This window comes from Struthio camelus, chromosome 2 (assembly GCF_040807025.1).
Source record: "Struthio camelus isolate bStrCam1 chromosome 2, bStrCam1.hap1, whole genome shotgun sequence".
Taxonomy (NCBI): domain Eukaryota; kingdom Metazoa; phylum Chordata; class Aves; order Struthioniformes; family Struthionidae; genus Struthio; species Struthio camelus.
In genome coordinates, this window is record NC_090943.1 from 84,539,114 (window position 1) to 84,553,362 (window position 14,249).

The 14,249-nt window shown below is 39.5% G+C and overlaps 1 protein-coding gene across 1 annotated transcript in view; it reads left to right on the forward strand.

Moving 5' to 3' along the window:
* Positions 1-13,941, forward strand: part of LOC138066134 (uncharacterized) — a 230,188-nt gene extending 216,247 nt beyond the window's left edge. The window contains exons 7-8 of the mRNA XM_068933746.1: positions 12,126-12,229; positions 13,223-13,941. The gene's annotated coding sequence lies outside the window, so the exon portion shown is untranslated. The remainder of the gene's footprint in view (positions 1-12,125; positions 12,230-13,222) is intronic.
* The last annotated feature ends 308 nt before the right edge of the window (positions 13,942-14,249 follow it).

Here is a 14,249-nt window from a genome sequence, read left to right on the forward strand (position 1 = left end):
TCTTTTAGACCGTTCAGTTTACATGGCTGCTCTCTCTAGTGCTTATTTATTTCACTGTAGATAATTCTAAAGCCATGGAAGATTTTACCTAAGACTTTTGAGAACAACCAAACTGCTTGGGAAATTATTACAATAGGAAAAAAACTAAATAAATAAAGAAGCCTAATCTTAGTCAATCTCAAGAACTGAGTTTAGTAGCAAGCATAAAGAGTAAAGGAAAGGAATTTTCTCTGGTGAAAAATCTCTTTTTCTTTTCTGCTCACATCCTTGGCCTGTTTGCAAGACCCCCGAAGACATAGATTTCTGTTAACTTCACTTGTAGTGCAAATTATAATGTATGATATAGTGACTGGCTTAGAAACGATCTGTCCAGAAGAGAAAACTGTTTAGGAAGGCTGATGGCTATGTTCATTGGGTTTGGTGCTGCAATTTCATTCAATACGTCCGTTCCTGACTAAACTTGTAAATAAATTGGATCATTTTCCTGGGCTGATTAGCCTTAAAATCAGAAAGTAAACAAAATCATACAAAATTCATAGAACCGCAGGTTCATAGAATAATACTGGTTGAAAGGGACCATCGTGACGGCTCTCCACTGGTCTTGCTCCAGTACGTCAATGTCTTTCTTGAACTGGGTAGCCCAAAACTGGTCACAGTACTCTAAACGTGTTGTCTCAAGTGCTGAAGAGAGGGGAAGAGTCACTTCCCTTGACCTGTCAGTTACACTTTTGCTAAAACTGTCCAATATGCCATTGTCCTTCTTTGCTGCGGGTGCACACTGCTGACTCATATTCAGCTTGTTGTGTATAAAGACTCTTAGGTCCATTTTTGCAAAGCTGCTTTCTATCTAGCTTGTACTGTTGCCAGACTTATTCCCTTCCAGATGCCAGCCTTTGCGTTTGCCATTGCCTGCTGATATGCAGACAAATTGAGAAAGCTTAACCTTTTAGTAAAAAAGCCATTTTACTACTTAAAGTTTGTTGTAAGTCATTCTTGAAACCCTACCATTTCCCCTACTTGCTTGTGCATTACTTTATGAAACAAAAAAGCAATAATTCAAGGGATTTTTTTAAGGTGTATGACCTGATCAAACACTTGACAGCCTGGGCTCCTGAAATTTCTATTAGAAAGAAGGTGTTGAAGACCTACAATATGGAACACATATGGGTAGAATGAGCAGTCTAATAACCTTTATTTTTACTCCCAGTTTGAGTGTGTTGTCAGGCTGGAAAATGGATTTATTGGTTTCTCCAAGTGGAGAGCAAGAGATTGAGACACTACCCAGGATATATCACCACCTGGCTTTGTTAATCTGGCCTGATGTCCATTTCTGTTTCTTTGTAGCAAAATAAAACTACAAAAAGGACTATCAGAAAATCTTTTGGCTCGTCTTAAATCTTAATGAAGGGTCATGCTAGAATGAGGGTGCAAATGTAATAAATTACAACTATATACGATAAAATCGGAAGAACATACTCTATTTGCTTCTCCCCCTCCTCCTTTCAAGCACAATGAAATGAAGGATTTGCCTTAAATGAATGAGTGACCACTGTTGCCTGAAGTGTTCAAGTACTTCATGGTACTATAAGAGAAAGGGTTTTAAGGGACTGAAGTGCCTTACTGAGATGTCAGAGTGCAGTATATGTGCGTAGAATGGAGGTAGATGCACTTTTGCAGGAGTTTGGTTGTACCTGGTCCCTATAGTCAAGCCTGCAAATATTTTACAGCTGTATGGAAACAACCTATTTTAATAGCACCCTTTAATTTCCTGAAGAGTATCTCTGCCTGCTCGAAAATATTAGGAATTCCTTGCTGGCAGATTCAAACCGGTATGCAGATGGGAAAGCTCCAGAAGGCTTTGTATGTCTGTATGCGTATACAGGCACACAGGGCACAGAGGGACCATCTGGGCTATTCTGTTGGTGGATAGAAGGACTCTACTGCTTGATGTGAAAGAAGACAATCTTTTCAAAATGAGGTTGAGTTACCTTGGAAAAATTTTTTTGATGAAAAGATTTTATACCAAGACAATATTTCCTCTGACTGGCACAATGGACAGGCACAATAGGACCTCCTGTCTTTTTATTTCCTTCTAAGTCCAATCTGTTATCCAGAGTCATAATCCAGCTTCTTCTGGACAACTCAGACTTCACCACCTGCTTCGCCCGTTCCTGCAGTCGCTCTCAGAACTTTCCTCTAGATCTTGGAGATAATATACTCTGTGGTCACCTGCATTTGATGGGGCTGGATGCTAGGAAACCTGACTGCAAGGATAGCAAAGTGCCCGCAGGATATTTACTATTTCATTAGTACAAATAGCCTTCTTTGTGTTGTTCCATGGTTAAAGAAACAGCATGCAACTTGCACTAGTTTTATTCTACCATCTCTACAGCCCATTCATAAGGAGAAGATGAATACTTCACAGGCAACAAGCAGAACAGCTTTGTCTGCCTAAATTCTGCCCTCTGCCAAATTCAGGCAATTTGCCTATCTTCTATTGTCCTCTTGCAGACAGTGTGGCTTGCAAAGCTTTCCTTTCTCTCTTCAGAGCTCTGAATCTTTATTCTACGCTTGGCAACTTTTCAAAGGTATAATGGCAGGAAGGGAAGAACTCTGCAATTTAGGCCTTCTAATACTTGATATCTTTAGATAAATAGTGTGACTTATAAAAACAAATCAGTTGCTCTGTCTAATCCCTTGAAGAGTTTAGCTTTCTCCATTTATGACAGCAGCGACAGCGCAAACCAACTTCTACTGACTCCTTTTCTACACAGGTGGTTGTATGTTTTGCAAGCTAAATACCAATATGAATCTTTTGTTAGATTCTGCTTCATATATGTCTAGGAGGGAAATATAACAAAACTTAACAGTTCCCAAAAACTGGGATTCTGGAATGATAGGTTTGATCTCTATGTACTTCTGAAGACAATCGCTCGACAGACTCTACACACTGAAAACAGGTGTGAAAACAGTATCGCAAAGACAGGGATTGCTGGTAAGGGCAACTGAAGGAGGTATGCAGAAATATGAGTTTGAGTTTACAGCAAATACTGCATATACTGTCATGTACACTGTCTCCTGCTAGGGATTGTTAAATCCATTGCAGTATAAAAAGAATATCTAAAACTTAAGCCAAATTTTCATTAGGATTTGAGAATCTTTATAGGACTGGCTTCTCACCCAGTTGCAATCTGGTCTTAGAATACTTTGTCTGTATTTTTTCAGGGGGGATATGACTTAAGCAAATTGTACTGGAAAAAATTCAAAGGAGATGTGCCAGCATGAGCTTTGGGTATGCTTCTTCTTTCTTGGATGTTTGCATAGGCCATAGTGATTTTTTTAAAAAATGTTTTGAGATTTGATCTTTTTTTAATGACAGTCTACTTCCCTCTGTGACAGAAAGAAGTATCTCATTGGCTCCTTATCCTTATGTCCTGTTTTAATTTAGGAAGGTACTTCCACTTCTTTGATTAATTGTAGACCATTCCCCCTGCATGCATGTACCAGGCCCCCAGTCTCAAGGCAAATTAAGTACATCTCTCTTCGCTGTTCAAAATTTTGATTATTTCATATAAAAAGTAGCATTAACAGCCATGGTATTTGAAACCTACAAAGCACTAAACAAATAAACAAATACCAGAAATGTATTCCCATTACTCAAAAGCTAATGTAAAACACATCAATACTCCTACTACTACTACTACGAAGACTTTTTCTAATACTTCTCATACTTCTTCACAACACTTCTCTGAAATATAGATCTTTATCCCAGAACATAAGTGCATTTGGCAGCAGTGATGAAGTGACATTTCCAAATATGTATATGACTTAGAAAAATATGCATATTGATGATATTTGTCAATGCTGAGGGGAATTAGTGCCTAGCAATAATTTGTATATAGGTTGCCATCCTTTGGGTGCTATGTATTTCCTCTCTTATTTCCCACTTTCCGCTTTCTTGCCATTCTGGAATAGTAAATTCTGATATGCATCAGATATGAAATATTTCTGTGAAGGGAGGAACTCTGTTTCTCACTGGGAATCTTGTACATATACATGAATGTATGCAATCTGGACACCCTGTGGGAAATGAAATTAGAAGATCTTTTGCGATAGGAAATAAAAAGGGGAAGTAGGACCAAGTTGGGGAAACATCAGAGGACTGTATAAAGCAAATACTAGCATCTAACATCAGGAATCCCTGATAAGATGATGGGCCTGTATTCCCACAGGAGTTAGAAGGTAAGCCTTCAAACAAAATGAGAAAGGATTAGAGAACCCCAAGTTGGGAAAGGTGCAAACACTTGAGCATAAATTGCCCAAGGCCTTTGAGTTTTGTTTGAACGGCCGTATCTTTCTAGGCACAGGCATGGCCGTTTCTTTCTGGTATTTGTAGTCCTGGCCACACTACCAACAATGGATAGTCAGACTCCTTTGTAAGACCTGTGGGACAGACTTTTCAAACTGAGCAAACAATTTAGAAACTTTCTCCAAGGTGGTATGTCGCTCACCACAGATTCCAGATTCAGGCCATTGGTCTTCAGCGTTTTGTAGTTATTATTCACTCTTTCCCTCTTTCCATCTTCCCCTCTCCCTGACCAGCTCTCTGAAGCCTATTGAAGTTTTATTCATTGCTGCTTATTTAGTTCCAGTCACAGCTCAAGAGGTAAAAGGTGCCTCTCTCAACTCCAGCTCTGTGTGTTGTGTCATATGTATTGGCATGTAACCAAGGAGGTCCTGGTTAGTCACTATGGGAAGAAGCTATTGGGCTTGTGGGCTATTACGTGTGTCTCCTTCAAAAACAACATGCTCTTGTGTTTTGAACTTGGTCGTCTTCCCTTTTGCTGAACAATACTACTTCTTAGAAGATTCTGTACCAAGAAAAGAACCCAACATATCCCTTAGGCTGAATGCAGGTATGCTTAAGTGCAGGAATCGATTCAGAGGATATTGTTGGTCTGAAAAAAAATATCTCACACACTGTACATGTACTCTAAGAAAGGAATACTCTTCCTAAGAACTGCAGATGCTGTACGGTGAGTAACTGTTCTGTTTGTGTTGAAAAATCAGTGAGACAGTAACCAGTATGCATTGTTACGAGCATAGGTAAATAATAGTTCTGCTTTTGTGTTGATCAAAGGTGTTGTCCTGATTTTATTATCTGAAATACTAAGTATATAAGGAAGAGTTCAGTGTTTGAAATGTCTTTCTGGTTTTATTTTTTGGTGCGTAGAATGGAAATAATAAGCACTGGAAAGCAGGCATGAAAGAAAGGTCACTAGTTTTGCATCTGCAGTTCTATATTTGCCCAGGTTGCTAGGCAATGTGAGAAAATCATAGCCCTTAACTGCAAGACTGTGTTTTCAGACATCAATTATTAAAAGGAAATCAACAACTCTACTCAATAATACGATTCAGTACAATTACTCTTCACTAATGTTACTAATCCTGACAATTATTAGAACTAATGAATATTGTATGGTTTGCACTTACTTCCAAATGGATGAGTGCCACTGCCCATGGAACAGCTTACATTTGTTTTATAATAGCATGATAAAAATCTCTCTTTCCCTTTTCAAAGATAGGAAAGTTGATTACTTTCTTACGCTTTTGCTTGCATAAACCATTGACTGTTGTGATATATGCTATGCAAGTTATCCGATTTAAGGAACATGTCCTTTTCTAGTTTTATGACAGCTGTTGAAAAGAAAAGCATGATTCTGGCTGTCATTCCAGAGGTGTGAGCTGTCTAACCTATTTCTGACAGGGATGGAGGAAAGCCTCTCAAAAGATTTATAAAATGTAGTATCAAAGTTTTGGGCCTAGCTTTTAGGATGAATCTGTACAAAGAAACTTCATATGCAAAGGAGAGGGAAAAAGAGAAGGCTGCAATCAAAGGAGGAGGAAGCCGTCTTCCCTGGGGCACACTTGAAGGCTGCAAAGTGCAGTGACACAGCGGGGCGCCTGGTGACATAACAGCAGTGTGGCAGACAGCAAAAGAAGCTTCTTTTTTGGCTCACAGTGTCAGCTCATATTATACCTGATGGATGAACAAGATGAAGTACAAGATCTAAATGTTCTGGAGTCTGCACTCACTTCGCTTCAGAATTCCTGACTCTAATTTTGGTAATGAAGGTCAATTCCTCTGAAATCTCCAAAATTGTCCTAGTAGGGGAAGAGAAATTGGATTCCTGAATTACATCCTAATTCACTGTCTTAAGATTTCACATGAATAACAAGCTAGCTGCAAGAGGAAAAGATGAAAGCCTCAGTTCAAGATTTTTGTTTCTGTGAAGTTATATAAAATTCTGAATGTTTTCTGGCTCAATACATATCACTAAATGGCACATATGAAGAAATATTCTGCTAGCAACCTGGATTCTGCTCATTAGAATTAAATGTCATCTGAGACAACCAGTCCCTTATGATTCCTCCTCATTGCAGTGTGGAGCTGTTCAGTTAACAGTCTGCATGTTTATCTCTCAGTGGCTTGAGTTAAGCCAGTTTTAAGCTGAAAATCTCTGTCTGAATATCTGAAATGCTTGTGGGGCTACATAGGGTTAGAATTTTCAAACGTTTGAGATTACATTAATGTAGTCCAGAAGGTGAATGTGAATATCTTTTTCTAGCTAACCAGATCACATCAGAGGCCACAGATTAGGAAATTTATAATTGGCAGGTTTGCAATGTAAATTTTTCAGGTATCTGCATTAATTAGAACTGAAGCATAAGTTCAGTAAACAAGGAAATACAGATGAAGTAGAGGAAAAATTTATAGCATGTCTTACTAAAGGCCAGAAACTATTTTTAGTGTGTGGAAATTGTAACAACATAGTACAAACGAATGCCCAGCAATGCCTCAACTCTAACATCAGGCTTTCTTAAAATAACTTCGGTCAATAGGTAGCTGGCTGCCATGGTTCTCAGCTCAGAGAGGCTAATCCCTTGTAATTATTCAGCTATTCTCAGTATAATGAGCTTCAAAAACAAATTTCAGTAAATGTTTGGCCCTTTTAAGCCGATATTACATATTGCAGTCATGGTTAGTACAGTTTTCTAAATGATTTAGAAATTATTTTCTCTGTGAATTCCATTTTTTTTTTTGGGGGGGGGGAAGAAATATTGCCTCCCTAAGTTAACCTCTATGCTATCACAGGAATGTGTTTTCATTGCTTAATATTCCCATTAAAGGTCAAACTAGACCTATTGTGTGTGTGTGTGTGTGCGCACGTGTGCCTATGTGTAGTGCTTTGCAACTGCGCTGTGTTCCCTTAGTATCTTTCTGAAGCGGGAAGAATGCCTTATTCTTATCAATGACTGCAGAGGGCTTCAGTGTACCATTTCGATAAGCAAGACAAGGTACAGTAGCTGCTACTGTAGCAGCTTGTATGGTTACATTGACCATCCCAGTACCTGCTATAAGTTGCTAGTCTCAGTTCTAGCGATAGGACAGTGCAATTGGCTTTAACATAGAAGCAAAGTACAGATAGAAAATGATGTTAGAAGGTGTTGCGAGATTTACTTTGTCAGCTTCATTTCTTTTCTTCATGCCTGCTAAAAGGCCACATCTAACTTTAGCACTTAGATAGATTATGCAAGTGGAAGTGGTCAGGCAGCATTTGAAAAAAGCTATAGACGTGGGGCCAAATACAAATGACTGGCTATTTCAAGCCTATTCCCTGTATAGAAACATACTACATTGCTGTGTTATGCACTCTGCTTAGTCCTTATTATTCCAGTTAAGGAGAATGATGCTCAGATTCTTTGTCCTTCATTCTTTTCTTCCTCCAGTCTGTGTGTTTCAGCTGTAGAAGGATATTTTGCATGTCTTCTAGGTAACTCAAGTCTGGTACAATGCTCTTTTGCATTGGGACAGTCAGCAAGCCATGCTCATCATGCTATTGTCTGAGCTGATTTACCGTTGTAAGAGGAATGGATATACAGAATTTACACCAGCTGGCAATAAGCTGGGGACAGTGTGCATGACAGCTAACTTCATGGTGATGGAGTGCAGAACACCACTATGGATAATTGCACAGCACTTCTCAAAAGGGAGAGATGGTGTCTGCAGAAATGCCTGCATGCCATGGGAGATGGTAACTGAGTTGGTGTTCAGAGTCTTGATGCTTTGAGGGTTGTACAGGCTCACCTTTGTCTCTCATAGCTCAGTTTTCCTCTGCAATTTCATACCTATGAAGTAGGTTGCCACCAACGCTTAAATATGGTTCCACAAAATCTACTCTTAAAAACTTGAGTATAGAGAAAAATCTTACCTTTGTGGTGAGGAATCATTCTGTAGAATTCTGCAGACATAATATAATTTTCCATTGTGTTGTATAAAAACATCTAAACCAGTTATATTGAAAAGATCATCTTTTACCAAATTTCTTAGGCATTTTCAATGGGAGAGATTCTTATTTAAAAATAACTTTGCCACTTATTTTAATATAGTGTTCTTGATGAAAATTTCTCTTTGTATTGTCTCCCAAATAGCTGATTGTATTCTTAGACTGTATGGCAGTAGAAAGGGCTGAAAGACCATATTTTCTCTTCCTAGCACAAGATTTCTGGGATCTCATGCTATTGTAATATTCAGCAGAACAGTGAAAATATAGCTTTATTTCAGGAGCTTGTCTTCTTTTAGAGCACGGTGACCTCCAACTTTGGGGTATTGGAAGTTATCAATCTTCTATTTTTCAGCCAAGCACTAGAAACCATAGTATATTTTAGTTATTGCTGCTGAGTAAGGCTGAAATTGAGAAAAATAATAGATTTAATTAAATAATTGCTCTCTTGAACAAGAAACAAAAAGTCAGACTTTTTTGTTCATCTTGAATAGATCCACAGGCATGAAATTTGCTTTTAAATTGCTCTTGTGAATATATACTGATGTGAGAAAGAAAACCAGGATATAATGCCAGGCACAATGAATAGTACAGTCTAAAATCTGTGACTAAACCATGGAAAAGAGAAGCTATGGTTTCAAAATGCTGGAGATAGAGCAAAATCCTATTCTCCTTTCATAAATAAGCTAGATGGATGTCTCTATATTACAGCTGTATGTTATGTATATTCATCCCTGAAGTATGCACTTTGTAATGCGTTCCTCAGAAGAATACATGCATTTGTTTAGTTAAGGCAGGATGCAGAGAACACTGGATTCCAAAAAAAGAAAAAAAAGAAAAAAATCCTTATATATACAAATGGAATAGTGGCAAATCACTAGTTAATCATTAATTTTTGTTCTTTCTCACTGTAGAGATGTTTGTGAGTTTGCTAGTTTAAGTAATATGGCACGTTTATATTTCCTGAATTTCTATTTGTGGTTCTTGGAAAGGAAAGACTCACTTGATAACATATTTATCAAAAGACATTACTTTCAAATACACAAAAGCAGTCTTTGCAAGAGTTCTATGACTGTCCACACTTATTTAGAAAAGCAGCATTTGTAGAAATAGCAAACTAACTAAATTCACACAGAAAAGAAGATAGCAATTTTAGTCTTGCATTATCTTACTAACTTATTAGGTGTGGAACTGCACTGGCAGTTTTCACTATATTTTCCATTTTAATTCAACCAAGAACTTTCAAAAGCTCTTGAGAAATGCCAGTGATTTTGGGAAGTAGAAACCCAATTTTTGTTTTAGATAGAACTTTTTTTCTCTTTTCTTGAGTTAGGTTAAAGATGAATGATGATTTCTTGCTTCAGATATGGGAATTTCCATTCCCTCAATTGCAACAAACTCCTAATGAGACCATCAATAAAGACCAAAATAAAAATGGAGTCGAAATTAACAACTAGTAAGAAGCCTGGGGATTGAAGTGATTAAAAATTGGTAAATTCCTCAGTTCTGACATACAGAGCTTTTGGCCAAGTTAATACCAATACAAGACGTTTATGAACTGGAAAAGAAGTATCAACTTTGGTGAATTCTCTTCTGATTTTTATTTTAAATAACATTTCAATCCAGAGAGCAAATTAAATGTGCATATAGATTTATCCAGTCATTATTTTTAGTTTGCTGTAAACCAAAATCCATTCAAAATTTTGATAGATTTATCCAGTCATTATTTTTAGTTTGCTGTAAATTAAAATCAGTTCAAAATTATAGTTCATCTGAATAATTATTTTCCCATAAAAATGATTTTTTACAAGTGAAATGGGGCACTTGATTCTGATCTTGGTAGTATCACAGAATCACAGAATGGCCAAGGTTGGAAGGGACCTCTGGGGGTCATCTAGTCCAACCCCCCTGATCAAGCAGGGGCCTCTAGAGTACATTGCACAGGATTGCATCCAGGCAGGTTTTGAATATCTCCAGCAAAGGAGACGCCACAACCCCTCTGGGCAACCTGTTCCAATGCTCTGTCACCCTCACAGTGAAGAAGTTTTTCCTCAGGTTCAGATGGAACTTCCTGTGGTTCAGCTTCTGCCCATTGCCTCTTGTCCTGTTGCTGGGCACCATGGAGAATAGTCTAGCCTCATCCTCTTGATTCCCTCCTTTCAGATACTTGTATGCATTGATCAGATCCCCTCTCAGTCTTCTCTTCTCTAGGCTGAACAGGCCCAGCTCTCGCAGCCTTTCTTCAGAGGGGAGATGCTCCAGTCCCCTCATCCTCTTTGTAGCCCTCTGCTGGACTCCCTCCAGTAGCACCATGTCTCTCTTGTACTGGGGAGCCCAGAACTGGGCACAGTACTCCAGGTGAGGCCTCCCCAGGGCTGAGGAGAGGGGCAGGATCACCTCCCTCCACCTGCTGGCAACACTCTGCCTCATGCACCCCAGGATCCCAGTGGCCTTCTTGGCCACAAGGGCACACTGCTGGCTCATGGTCAGCTTGTCCACCAGCAGTTCCAGGTCCTTCTCGGCAGAGCTGCTTTCCAGCAGGTCAGCCCCCAGCCTGTACTGCTGCATGGGGTTCTTCCTGCCTAGCTGCAGGACCCTGCACTTGCCTTTGTTGAACTTCAGGAGGTTCCTCTCCGCCCAGCTCTCCAGCCTGTCCAGGTCTCTCTGAATGGCAGCACAGTCTTCTGGTGCGTCAGCCACTCCTAGTTTAGTATCATCAGTGTCTTACCCTTTTTATCTGCAAAGAATCACATCTCACATACATACAAATGCGTAACGATAGCTTCCTAAAAAAGTAGAATGGGAAAACATTTTCATTTAGCACAAATCTAATTCATTCATTTCTGAAGATAAATGTTATGAAGATATTTAGGAAAACTTGTAGATGAAATTACTGAACATGAAGTGATTTAAGGTAGTGTGTTTCGTGTAGCAGCTGAATTGCTGACAGCAGATATTTCTGGATTCTGAATTTTGTCTTATATTGAACAAAACAGGCATAAAAACCCTGTAGTGGGAAGTACAATCAATATGTAAAGATACGTTTAATGGAGTTCAAGTTCTACATGGAACTTGTTTAAACTAGAGACATTGTTGGACTGCTGTATCTGAAGCAACAACACCAAATAATTGATGTATGATTTAGTTATTTACAAAAGTGCCCCCCTCCCAAGCAAAAGTTGAATACATTCAGAAGATATTAAGATTCTGCCAAGCACACTGACTACAAACCAAGGACTTGCAGAAATTTTACGCTACTGGACAAGGCATTGACTCTCTGTTTAGGTTTCTTGCAGTACCATCAAATAAACTGGAAAGTTCAAATCTTTGAGGAAACATACTGGACACAAAGCACTGCTACATATTCCTTTTCAGTAAAGTAATGGAGATTTTGGTATATTGTTCTTTTGCATGCTAGTAATTTCCTTCTTCATCCTCTGGGACAGAGGATTACTTTGAATTCTGAAGAGATTTCAAAGTTACAGCAAATGCACTTGGAGGGGGGCAGTTTATTCAAAGCTTTTTACAACTCTTTTTATGTCCTTGTGGCTACTAACACATGGCTTTCTGGCTGTCGATGAATAAAAAAAGAAGAAAAAAGTGTTCTGGATCTATTTTGAAATGTTAGTAAACTTCTTTTAACATTATGGCTAATACAAACCACACTGTGGTACAATGGCTTGAATGCTGGTTTTTGATAGATTTGCATAATATGCAAAGTACCATTTAATTTTCTAAAATAAAGTGACCACTTCATATTCATCCTCTCTCTGATTCTAGGCTTCCTGTCAGTTGGAGTAGCAGGCACTGTTTTTCTGTTGCAGTATATTTGCCATATCTCTACATCGACTGACTGTGGCTCCCTGTGGAGTTTCAAAGTGCAGGTATATCTGTTTGATCAGACGAACTATTCTAAAGATGCTCTTACTGCCATAGCAAAGACGTTTCTGACCAGCATCTTCCACTTTTTGCATTCTAGACAAATATGGTAATAACTCATCAGGGTTTTTTCAAACCTTAATGCTAAGTAAATGCATATTGAGAAACTGCACCTGGCTCCTAACAACTTAGTAATATTTGCAGCAGCTTTTCTGTCCATCTGTTTTGTAGCACTGCAAATAGGATTTGGAAGACTAATGTGCTGAACCTCAAAGTTTACCTATACTAAATAATGCAGTATATAAATCTGCCGATCAGAATGAGAAAGTCACAAACAGTTCTCTCTCCTGTCATCCTGAGGGCTATTAAACCCCACCAGGAAGACTCCAAATAGGAAATGGTCATTTTATTCTGAAGAGTGTCAGAGATCTGCTCGGAGGTACTGAACACTCTTTCATTTTACTAATAGCTGAGAACATCCAAGAATTTGCAGTACTGGGCTGACTGATATTGGTGCTTGAGAAATAACCATCATTTTATTTTGGTCTAATAAATTATGGGATGGACATATATGAGAATCCATACTATTTTTGTGGCTATTCTGTGAGTAGTTTTGACGTATTTTAGTGAATGCCAGGACAATTCTTCACTGTGATTTTTGTTAACAGTGGAATTTGGAGACAATTAAAATAATAAGAGCAGTATATGTGGAATAACCGCCAGAGTGAAAGCCGTGGGATGAAGAAGCAATAAACACTTTTCTGTGGCTTGTTGTAGGGGAAATCACATTTACAGGACTACTTTAGCAAGATTTACTAGTCTTTATATGTAATATATTACTGTTTGTGAGCATGCAAGAAATATGATATCTTTACGGAAGCCGGTCTTGACATCACTGTTTTACCTATACGGTATTTAAATGCTATATAAAGCTTGACCAGTTACATCCTCATACAGGCCTAGTTACATAGGTCTTCTGCCTTGCTTCTGTGCTGCAGGTACGTATCAAGAGAGTCAGTGGAGAACAATCTGAAAAATACAGCAACTGTGCTACAGATCAAGCAGAATCAGCTTCGGGAAGGAGATGCAACCACGGCTGCAAACGGACATTTTCTGTCCGGCGCGACTTCCCTGCGAGTAATTAATAACTGTGCGTGTTACTACAGCTGTTGTCCACTTAAAATAGTGCAAACCAGCGTCACTTGCTGAGGAGCCGGTAGGGTGTTGTGCTGGGCTGAGGGCCCTAAGGGGCCTTAACGTGCTCTAACTGCCCACCAGGCCTCACTCCCCTCCCCTCCCCTCCCCTCCCCTGCAGCTGCCATTTAAACGCAGGCCAGGCCCAGGCCCAGCTCTGCCTGTCATGGTGCCCAGGCCTGGTCTGTCTTGCTGACTGGGTTTCCTGGGTGGGCTGTGGAGCTGTGTAGCAGGTACCTCTGTCTCCCCGGGCCTGCGTTGAGCCTCGCCTCCCGAAAGACCCTGGCCCCCTGTCTGGCTCCTGCATCGTCCCCTCTCTTCCCCCTCCGTCACCCAGCGTGGAAACGGGATGGATGCCGTTTCTTCATCTATCTGCTTGCTGCAAAGCTTGGAAATGGCTGCCATAAAACTGCATGGGAAGCAGTTGCAGGCCTAGCTTAAGGAATACTAGAATTAAGGTTTCCTGTCAAATAGTCATTTGCCCCCTTCCCCTCTTCCCCTTCAGGCATAAGCCTGTGATAGGTTCTGGTTGTTTATATTGCTGTAATGTCTCCCATTTCGTTTAACAGCTTGGTAAAGAGTACTGAGCAAATGAGCAGGTGTTTGTGTTTTATTTCGTTTGCCGTGCTGCGGCTTAGGTGTTATTTCAGTCGCAGTGTTGGAGCGTGAAGAGATGTGAGCCTTAGTGTCACGTTGGCTCTTCACTGCCAATCACTGGCGTACCAAGGTGTGGGCACTGCACTAATTACAATAGATTTAGCTTGAGTAGGGATTTTATAGATCACTTTTTTTTTTTTTCCCCCCTGCACAGTAGCTACTTGTCCAAATGTG